Source organism: Cebidichthys violaceus, unplaced genomic scaffold (genome assembly GCF_023349555.1).
Source record: "Cebidichthys violaceus isolate CVI_PGR_0920_01 unplaced genomic scaffold, fCebVio1.0.p SCAF_29, whole genome shotgun sequence".
Classification (NCBI taxonomy): domain Eukaryota; kingdom Metazoa; phylum Chordata; class Actinopteri; order Perciformes; family Stichaeidae; genus Cebidichthys; species Cebidichthys violaceus.
Genome location: NW_027176472.1, coordinates 1,906,460 through 1,916,459, shown reverse-complemented (window position 1 = coordinate 1,916,459; position 10,000 = coordinate 1,906,460). Strand labels below are relative to the sequence as shown.

The 10,000-nt window shown below is 44.8% G+C and overlaps 1 protein-coding gene across 12 annotated transcripts in view; it reads left to right on the top strand.

The window, feature by feature from the left end:
* ptprt (protein tyrosine phosphatase receptor type T) overlaps positions 1-10,000 on the top strand; it is a 204,831-nt gene that overhangs the window by 13,875 nt on the left and 180,956 nt on the right. The gene's annotated exons all lie outside the window — the stretch shown is intronic.

Below are 10,000 nucleotides of genomic sequence, written 5' to 3'. Positions count from 1 at the left end.
TAATCTGCATACGGTTCAGAGCTAAAGAGCAGCCAGCAGCCAAAGCCAATTGTTAGCTTAGCTTGGCTGCATAAAGGTTAGCTGCTGCATTAGCATTTAGATGAGTGAGAAGTAATTATACATCGCTCTGTGGTTCACATGAGAGATTGGTTCAATGTGTGTGTGTGTGTGTGTGTGTGTGTGTGTGTGTGTGTGTGTGTGTGTGTGTGTGTGGGTGTGGACATGTGATAATGAATTTACACACATCACTGTCTGTTTACCAGCTCACCTGTGTGTGTGTGTGTGTGTGTGTGTGTGTGTGTGTGTGTGTGTGTGTGTGTGTGTGTGTGTGTGTGTTAGTGTGTGTGCAGCATGACCGCAGCATGTCTCAATGTTTGATTTCTTTGTTCCAGTAAAAATGTCCAATAGATCTTTAGAAACCAGAAATGCTGATTGTTTAGATCAGTGGTCTTCAACAGGGGGTCCGCGACCCCTAGGGGGTCCACAGAGGTACTGCAAGGAGGTCATGAAATTTTTGGTTGATTTGACAATTTTTCATAATTCTTTTATATTGTAAGTCGCTTTGGATAAAAGCATCTGCTTAATGCCTGTAATGTAATGTAATATTAATTTTTTTTTTAATTTTTTTGAAATGTTTTCCCGAACATGAATCTGTCCATTATTTTAATAGTTCAGTATTATATGCAAGATACCAGGTATGTTTATGCATGGCAGTGACACTAATAGACCATCACTCATTTTTTGTTTCCACATTTATGTTCAAAATAAAAACATCAGTTTGAAAAGCTTGTATGCATGATTATCATACAAGGTGTGTTTATAAATGGCACGGCCACCCTACTCACTGTACCTTTAAAATAAAAACATGAATGTATGAACCTGTGTATTATTTGAATAGCTTGGTACTGAATGCACAATAACAAGGTATGTTTATACATGGCACTAGGCCCAGTTTAATATAAAACACGATTTTATACAATATATATATATATATATATATATATATATATATATATATATATATATATATATATATATATAGTCGGGGTCTCTGCTCCATCCCTCTATCAGTTTGGGGGTCCTTGGCCTGAACAACGTTGAAGACCCCTGGTCTAGATGGTTTGATAGATGGGCAGGTGGCACCTTGTAGCTCCTCCCATCAGTGTGTGAATGATGACATGTTAGTGTTAAAAGCTTTTAAAAGCAAAGAAACAGGCCATCACAATGATGGCCATACTGTGACACACACACACACACACACACACACACACACACACACTCACACACACACACACACACACACACACAGTAATACGCTGGAGTCGATAGCAGCTTGCAGCTACATGACATTTGTAATTAGAGGACTGTGTTTGTGAGCGTGTCATTGAGAGAGCAGGTTAAAGGTTAATTCCCATTAATACTGAATGATAAACCAGAGCTGACTTATTGATCGCTGCCTCTCTGCCTCCCACTCCGTCTCTGTTTGTCTCCCCCTCTCTCCTCCCACAGGATCAGTCCTCTCTCTGTTTAGGAAGTGAGGAGAGAAGTACACAGTATGAAGGAAAGGAGAGGGAAAGGCAGACGGATGAATATAGAGATCAAGAAGATTACAATAGAAATATTAAATATAAACTCCTTTTAAAGAATGGAGAGACAAATAAAGGAGGAAAGAACTTGATAAAGAATTACAAATCTGGACTCTTACAGGCTTCCTTCTCTTTCTGTCGCTCAAGTGTGCACACACACACACACACACACACACACACACACACACACACACACACACACACACTCAGACACACTCGCACACTTGGAATCAGTGTAGTTTGGTAACACCCATCTGATTATAGGTTATTAAAAAAATCCAGCTGATTGCACAGTCACGTGTGTGTGTGTGTGTGTGTGTGTGTGTGTGTGTGTGTGTGTGTGTGTGTTCATATGTGCTAAACAGTCTATTCAGGTGGAACCTCTCTGATTGCCTTTTTCTGAGGCTCCACGTTCTCATATGTCTCTGATGTGTGTTTGCACCTGGCAGTGTGTTGATTGACGACCGCAGGGTCCAGGTGTGTGTGTGTGTGTGTGTGTGTGTGTGTGTGTGTGTGTGTGTGTGTGTGTGTGTGTGTGTGTGTGTGTGTGTGTGTGTGGCGCACTGTGCACAGCTGATGGTCATGACAGTTGATGACAGCAGAGGTTCTCAGGTGTGTTTGTGTGCTTAGATCTTCAGAATTGGTCACATTTGTGGAACATTTTGGATTCCTAAACCCTAACCTAGCCCCCCCCTACTTCCATCTGTACTGATTGGATCCTGAGCCCCCCCCCCCCCAGTGTTGGAATCACAACCATATTCAGATCGCAGCAGTTTTAGTGGACAATGAACATGGATTTAAAGATTTCTACTAGTTTTGACGAAGGAATCCCAATCATGACCTCGTTGTAACGTTGAATTGGTTTATTCATATAATTATTCATATTCATATATCATTTAATTATTAGAATACATGTAGGTGGGAGACTTAAAAACACAAAACAGAGAAGAGGAAGTTTAGTGCTTATTTCCATGAGAACAATATGTTGACAACATGTCAACATATCTCAACTTGAAGCTCTCTGAGAGGTTTCTTTTTTCTCTGCATCAGTAAATTGTTCAGCTTGTTTACAGAGACGTGGAGCCTCATTTTCCACATTAAAGTATGAAATCTTCGGAACGGGTTGATTGGTAAACATAATTAAATTTGCAAAGCTTAATTGCACTTCAGATTGTTCCTCTCTTCCACCGAAACGTCGTCTGTGTGTTGACATGTTCTTCAGAGAGGAAACGGTCTTTATTAGCTTCTCTAAAGCTCCTCGAGGCTCAGAGACGGACAGCGGAGAACGCTGCCGTTCATTAGCAATCACATTACTGCTGCCCACTTATCCTCCATCACTTATCCTCCATCACTTATCCTCCATCACTTATCCTCCATCACTCCTTTATGTCCTCTGTCCTTGTTGTGTTCAAACATCTTCCTTTAGACACAAACTTTAACATTACAGTCTGAAAACACAGCTCCATCTTTTACATTCCACGCTTTTCTTTTTCTTCAGCCTCGATCCATAAAGAGCAGAATCTAACCCAAAACCAGTGGCGTGTTGAATATTAATTAAGTGTGCAGCGTGCAAACGTTGTGAGGTTGAACCTCTAGATCACAGCGGCACATCGTCTGCAGAGGAAAGGAAGCAACAAAGTGAACAAACAGCTGATCGAGCTGCTAGAAGCCAGAAGGTGAATTGTACCGCGAGGCTCAGTGAGGTGAAACTAACAGGAGGGTTGTAGGTTGAGAAGAACAGTAGATGATGCGGGGGAGGAGCCTGTAATGCAAAGATGAGCTTTTATCTGGTACAATATGTACTGTGTTAAATAAACAATAACCGTCTGACATGACGTAGTGTTCAGCTATAGATCTATTTGGTTCCTGGACTCCGACAGACATTTCGTCTCTGGTTTGTCAGTTCACAGCCTGATGGTTTGAATGTGGTGGTAGTGCTTTTATTTTGGCGGTCTGAAGGGAAATGTTTTTTTTTTTTTACAGCATCTTGTTTGACCAGTTTTAACCTCATGTGAGTTAGAAATCGCTGCTGACCAGCGAAGTGTTTCTTCATTCACACTGTGAAGCCACTGACACGTTACCGGTATAATTATGTTTATCATATTATAGTATATTATATTATATAATATTATACTCAGAGACCTCCATGCTGTATAAGGAGATGAGCCTCCTGAATGTCCTTCATTTAGAACTGTTGCTCTCTCAGCCTCCATGAGTCCAGACTAGGAAAGAGTCAACAACAACAACAACAATATTAATAATAACAACAACAATAATAATAATAATAATAATAATAATAACATTACATAACTCTGTGTTTGAGGAAATACCGCAATTAGCAGAGGAGACAGATGGACAGAGTAGAGAGGAGACAAATGGACAGAGTAGAGAGGAGACAAATGGACAGAGTAGAGGTGGAGACAAATGGACAGAGTAGAGAGGAGACAAATGGACAGAGGAGACACTGAGAGTATCCTTTGGCTTTTACAAGTTCAGGTGTTTCTGAGGAACAAACCATCAACCTGACCGAGAGTGTGTGTGTGTGTGTGTGTGTGTGTGTGTGTGTGTGTGTTGACCACTGTTGAGAGCTGTCAGAGGGAGACAAGTTGAGGTGAGGAGAGGTCCCTGTGGTGAGTGTGTGCCTGTGTGTGTGAGTTTTGTGTGAGTGTGAGTGTGTGTGTGTATGTGTGTGTGTGTGTGTGTGTGTGTGTGTGTGTGTGTGTGTGTGTGTGTGTGTGTGTGTGTGTGAGTTTTGTGTGAGTGTGAGTGTGTGTGTGTGAGTGTGAGTTTTGTGTGAGTGTGTGTGTGTCTACTCGGCTGTGTTGAGGCTCCGTTCCATCCGACCACCCCGGTCCAGACCAGCTGTCAATCATTCTGTTTCCTCCCCCCTGCGTATCCACACACACACACACACACACACACACACACACACACACACACACACACACACACACATATATATAAAACCACAAAAGTAAAACTAGTATCAGATGGAAACACACACATAGTTCTCTACTTGTGTTACATTAACGTTTGTTTTTTCTTATTTGAACTTCAATAATGAAACAAATTAATCTTTTTAAAGACAAAACACAATGTTTCACTAAACAACTTTTGTCTTCACAATGTTAACCACATGTTTAAAACTCAGACCATAGTCCAGCAGATTCAGAACCAGGTCTAGTTAAGAGCCAGGTTTAGTAGAGAATCAGGTTTAGTGAAGAATCCTCTAGTATCCTCTAGTGTCCACTAGTGTCCTCTAGTATCCTCTAGGCAAGGCAAAGCAAATGTATTAGTATAGCACATTTCAACAACAAGGTAATTGAAAGTGCTTCACATAAAACCATTAAAAGCATCAAAACATAATGCAAAAGAAAAGGAGATTTAAAAACAATTAAGAACATTCATTGAAACATTAAAAACAGTCATTAAAACACTAAAAAGCAGTGTAAGACATAAAATACAGTAGTAAAATGCAGAAATGCAGGAAATTGATTAATATCCTTGAATGTGGTTCAATTAAAGGCAGCAGCAAACAGAAAAGTCTTCAGTCTTGAACAACACATACTGCTCATACTGTATCCTGTGGTTGGTTGGAGGCACTAACTGCTTGTCTAATCTTCTGAATTTTGATTGCATGCCCAGGTGGACTGGAGCTCAGCAGCTACTGACACTGGAGGGTTTGTTAGCCTGTCGACGGTAGTAAATAAAGCTATTGTTATTGTTTTTAGTTATGATGTCAGAGAAGAAGGACTGCCTTGCATTTCTAAGTTCGAAATTATAATTGCAAAGTCTCTCTTTATAGATGTCACAGTGAACCTGGAGATTTTGTTTTTCGCCACCTTTGTTCAGCTTTCCGACACTCTTTTCTCTATTCGGACCAGCGTAGCGTTTCTCCAAGGAGAACTTTGTTTACCCGAGACAACCTTCACTTCAGTGGGTGCAATGGCATCAATAACATGTTTAACTTTAGAATTGAAGGTATCTACAAGCTCATTGACTGAGATGCAAGAGAGGTTCTGGTGTGGAGGAGAACTTCTGAATAAATAGTTCACTGGTGTGTTCGGAGATGTAACGCTTTGTCACAACTGCGGTTTGGACATTTGTGTGCAAAGGAGATGGCACTCTCAAAGAAAACACAGATCAGAGAGTGCAACATCAGTCACAGCAACCGTGGAAATGCTTACACCTTTTGGTGATGATTAGGTCCAGAGTGTGCCCTCTGTTGTGGATGGGTCCTGTCATATGCTGAGTCAGATCATAGTTATCAAGGACACCACATAGTTCTATAGACCCTCTGTCCCGGGGACTATCAACATGGATATTTAAGTCAACACAGTCAAAATCAATACAGATTATAGACAGCAGTTCAGCAAACTCATCAAAGAAGGTTGAGGAATTGAGACGGCTTGCTGCATACAGGGAGAATCACTGGTGTCATTAGCCTCGTAGTCTGGACCCAGAAGATATCTATTATTGCCTTTATGGTTGTGGAGCCGTGGTGGAGGTGGTGGAGGGGTAAGGGCATCTAACTTCGCCGATTGTGTCAAAACTGGCTGAGGACTTAGAGCCAGTGGCGGAGGTGGGGCTGGACGTCGAGGAGGGATTATAGGAGAGAAAAAGGGAGTGTGGCGTGGTCTTTGGTTCCGGCAACGACCAGCTCTTTCATGTGGTCAGTGAACTCCAGGTGGGGGGAGGATGGGGAGAGTGTGAGTAGAGAGGAACCTGGATGGAGTCTGGGGGGTGGAAGTAGGTGCTGGTGAAGGAGGTAAAGACTCCTCTTCTCAGGGGGGGAGTGGGTGATCAGAGGCGGTCCCTGATGATGAGGTTGGAGACTCCTCCTCTTGGCTGTCGTTAGGCGGGGGCATCCTTCCCGTAAGGTCTCTACGGCGATGCTGTGTGGTTATCTCTTGTTCAGACTCCTCTTGTCTCTGGTCCTTGGCAGTGGGAACAGACGGGTGAGGCAGGAAGAACAATAGTTTAGAGGTAAACAGTTTTACCCCTGACTTGTTCAGGCAGACTCCATGTGCCTTAAAAAGACGTCTGCGCGCCCAGAAAAGGTAGACATTGTTGATATATTGTACTGGATGGTCAGTACATGCGGTTGACAGCCGTTTGTTGAGTGCAAACAGCCTGCTGAATCCTTCATCTCCTCCTCTGACTGGTGGAAGAGGGCCACTAATAAACACTTCAGCTTCAACAGAGCTGACTGTGTTTAACAGATCAATAAAGTCTCGCTTCAGAACTTCAGACTGTTGTTTCTCAATATCACAGCTTCCTTTATGCACGATGATGTTTTTCACCGTGGGATGGTCAGCCACGATGTCCAGGATTTTGTCTCTCGTGTCAGAGACCGTATCTTTCGGGAAAGCAGAGTGTTTTGGTATTCTTGCTGTACATCATTCTGACATCTTTTACAGCATTGTCACCTTTTACTCTCACATTTACTCTCAGTTCTTACCCTGCTTTGAGAAGATAGCTGCTTATCCAGGTCATCAGATGAGATTTAGGATCCTGCGACAATGGAGACATTCTGTTTGTCTCCATTGTGGAGCAAACAACAGATTTAGTGTCCTCTAGTGTCCTTTAATGTCTACTAGTGTCCTCTAGTGTCTACTAGTGTCTCTAGTGGTTAAAGAGGACATGATTCTGAGAGGAAGAGGCCTTTAGGTGGTTTAAGGGGACCAAGGTCACCGACAGGTGAGCTGGACTCAGACATGAAGTACAAATACATTACAGTTCAGTCGGAAATAGGCCAATGGCAGGCTCAGGGGAGAACACACACACACACACACACACACACACACACACACAGACACACACACACACATACACACACACACACAGACACACACACACACACACACACACACACACACACACACACACACACACACACACACACACACATATTAAATCAGGACAGCGATGAAAGGCAGAAGGGTGGATGTTTGTTGGAGGGTTGTACACCTGTCCAAAGCTATAAATACACAAACACGTACACACACACACACACACACACACACACACACACACACACACACACACACACAGCCCTTGGGTGTGCCTGTCCTTGCTCTCCGGTCGGGGGCGAAGGCTGACCTGGATTCAACAATACGACCTCAGGACGTACAAAGTCACACAAATAACAAATAACATGTGCAGCTGCATGCACACCAATGACACACACACACACACACACACACACACACACACACACACACACACACACACACACACACACACACACATACAGTATATGAGGATGTTTGGCTCATTCCAACCATAAATTCTATTGTTTTTCTATTATTGTCTATAACTGTTTTTGTCGACTCAGGAGAGAAACAACGAAAAGTAGTCAGAGTGTGTGTGTGTGTGTGTGTGTGTGTGTGTGTGTGTGTGCAGGTGTGAAAGGACTTCACTCTGCACGGTTATTGAATTATTCTTCAAGCTCTATACTACTATTACATCTAAAGTACAGTTAAACAAACGCTGGAGGCAGAACAAAGAATCTCCGTCTCCTGGTTTGACTCGTGGCTTCAGGAGATCAGTGAGCTCCTACAGGAAGCTGCTCGCACTGTTAGCCTCATTAGCATAACGCCGCTGGACTCCTATCATATGCAAATGAGGAGAGGCCAATGGACACCTGCGTGGAAACATCAGCAGCATCAGCTTCACCAGAACGTGGCCTCGGTGAGTCCAGATGAGACCCGAGTCAGTGCTGACTGAGCTAATGATGAGCCACAGTCAATAACCTTTACGGGGGGGGGGGGGGGGGGGGGGGGTCACATGGTGGACCTGTGACCCAGAGGAGGGGCTGTTAGCGTTCAAGCTCAATTAGATAAAGTATTAAGACTGCTGAGGGAGTGAAGAGCCACTTCAACCGACTCACTCCTCTTATGAATATCTACAGGGATTAAACCGGCTTCTGCTGCAGGCCAGTTATGGAGAGGAGCTGTGTGTGTGTGTGTGTGTGTGTGTGTGTGTGTGTGTGTGTGTGTGTGTGTGTGTGTGTGTGTGTGTGTGTGTGTGTGTGTGTGTGTGTGAAAACTATTGACTTATGAGATTTTAAAGCTGCATCTTGCGCGTGTGTGCATGTGGGTGTTTGCTTGAATGCCGATCTAAAGCCGGCCGCTTTAACGTCTCCTCGTGAGGATGAGGAAGAGTTGGCCTTCATCGTCTCTGATATTTTAAGCGGCAGAGGAAGATTAATTAAGATCCGGTGAGTCATGTGATCGACTCGTGATAATAAAGTCTGGACTGAAGACTGAAGCGGAGTTCATGGACTTCTGACGTTTTGCAACTTGGTGACTCAAATATTCATCGTTAAAAACACTATTTATACGTCATGTGATGATACAAAGAGGGCTCATTAGTTTATGATGAAGAGGAGGGGAGGGAGTGATGAAGAGGAGGGGAGGGAGAGATGAAGAGGAGGGGAGGGAGTGAGGCCAGTAGAAGCCTTAAAGATGAATAACGACATGACGTCCTCACCTGAACCCTAGTGAGAACTTGTGGGTCCTTCTTAACCGGTCCACCTCTCTGAACGGGGTCTGGTTGATGGTCCACCTCTCTGAACAGGGTCTGGTTGATGGTCCGCCTCTCTGAACGGGGTCCGGTTGATGGTCCGCCTCTCTGAACGGGGTCCGGTTGATGGTCCGCCTCTCTGAACGGGGTCCGGTTGATGGTCCGCCTCTCTGAACGGGGTCCGGTTGATGGTCCGCCTCTCTGAACGGGGTCCGGTTGATGGTCCGCCTCTCTGAACGGGGTCCGGTTGATGGTCCGCCTCTCTGAACGGGGTCCGGTTGATGGTCCGCCTCTCTGAACGGGGTCCGGTTGATGGTCCGCCTCTCTGAACGGGGTCCGGTTGATGGTCCGCCTCTCTGAACGGGGTCTGGTTGATGGTCCGTCTCTCTGATTGGGGTCTGGTTGATGGTCCACCTCTCTGAACGGGGTCTGGTTGATGGTCCGTCTCTCTGAACGGGGTCTGGTTGATGGTCCGCCTCTCTGAACGGGGTCTGGTTGATGGTCCGCCTCTCTGAACGGGGTCTGGTTGATGGTCCGTCTCTCTGATTGGGGTCTGGTTGATGGTCCACCTCTCTGAACGGGGTCTGGTTGATGGTCCGCCTCTCTGAAAGGGGTCTGGTTGATGGTCCAGCTCTCTGAACGGGGTCTGGTTGATGGTCCGCCTCTCTGAACGGGGTCTGGTTGATGGTCCACCTCTCTGAACAGGGTCTGGTTGATGGTCCACCTCTCTGAACGGGGTCTGGTTGATGGTCCGCCTCTCTGAACAGGGTCTGGTTGATGGTCCACCTCTCTGAACGGGGTCTGGTTGATGGTCCGTCTCTCTGATTGGGGTCTGGTTGATGGTCCACCTCTCTGAACGGGGTCTGGTTGATGGTCCACCTCTCTGA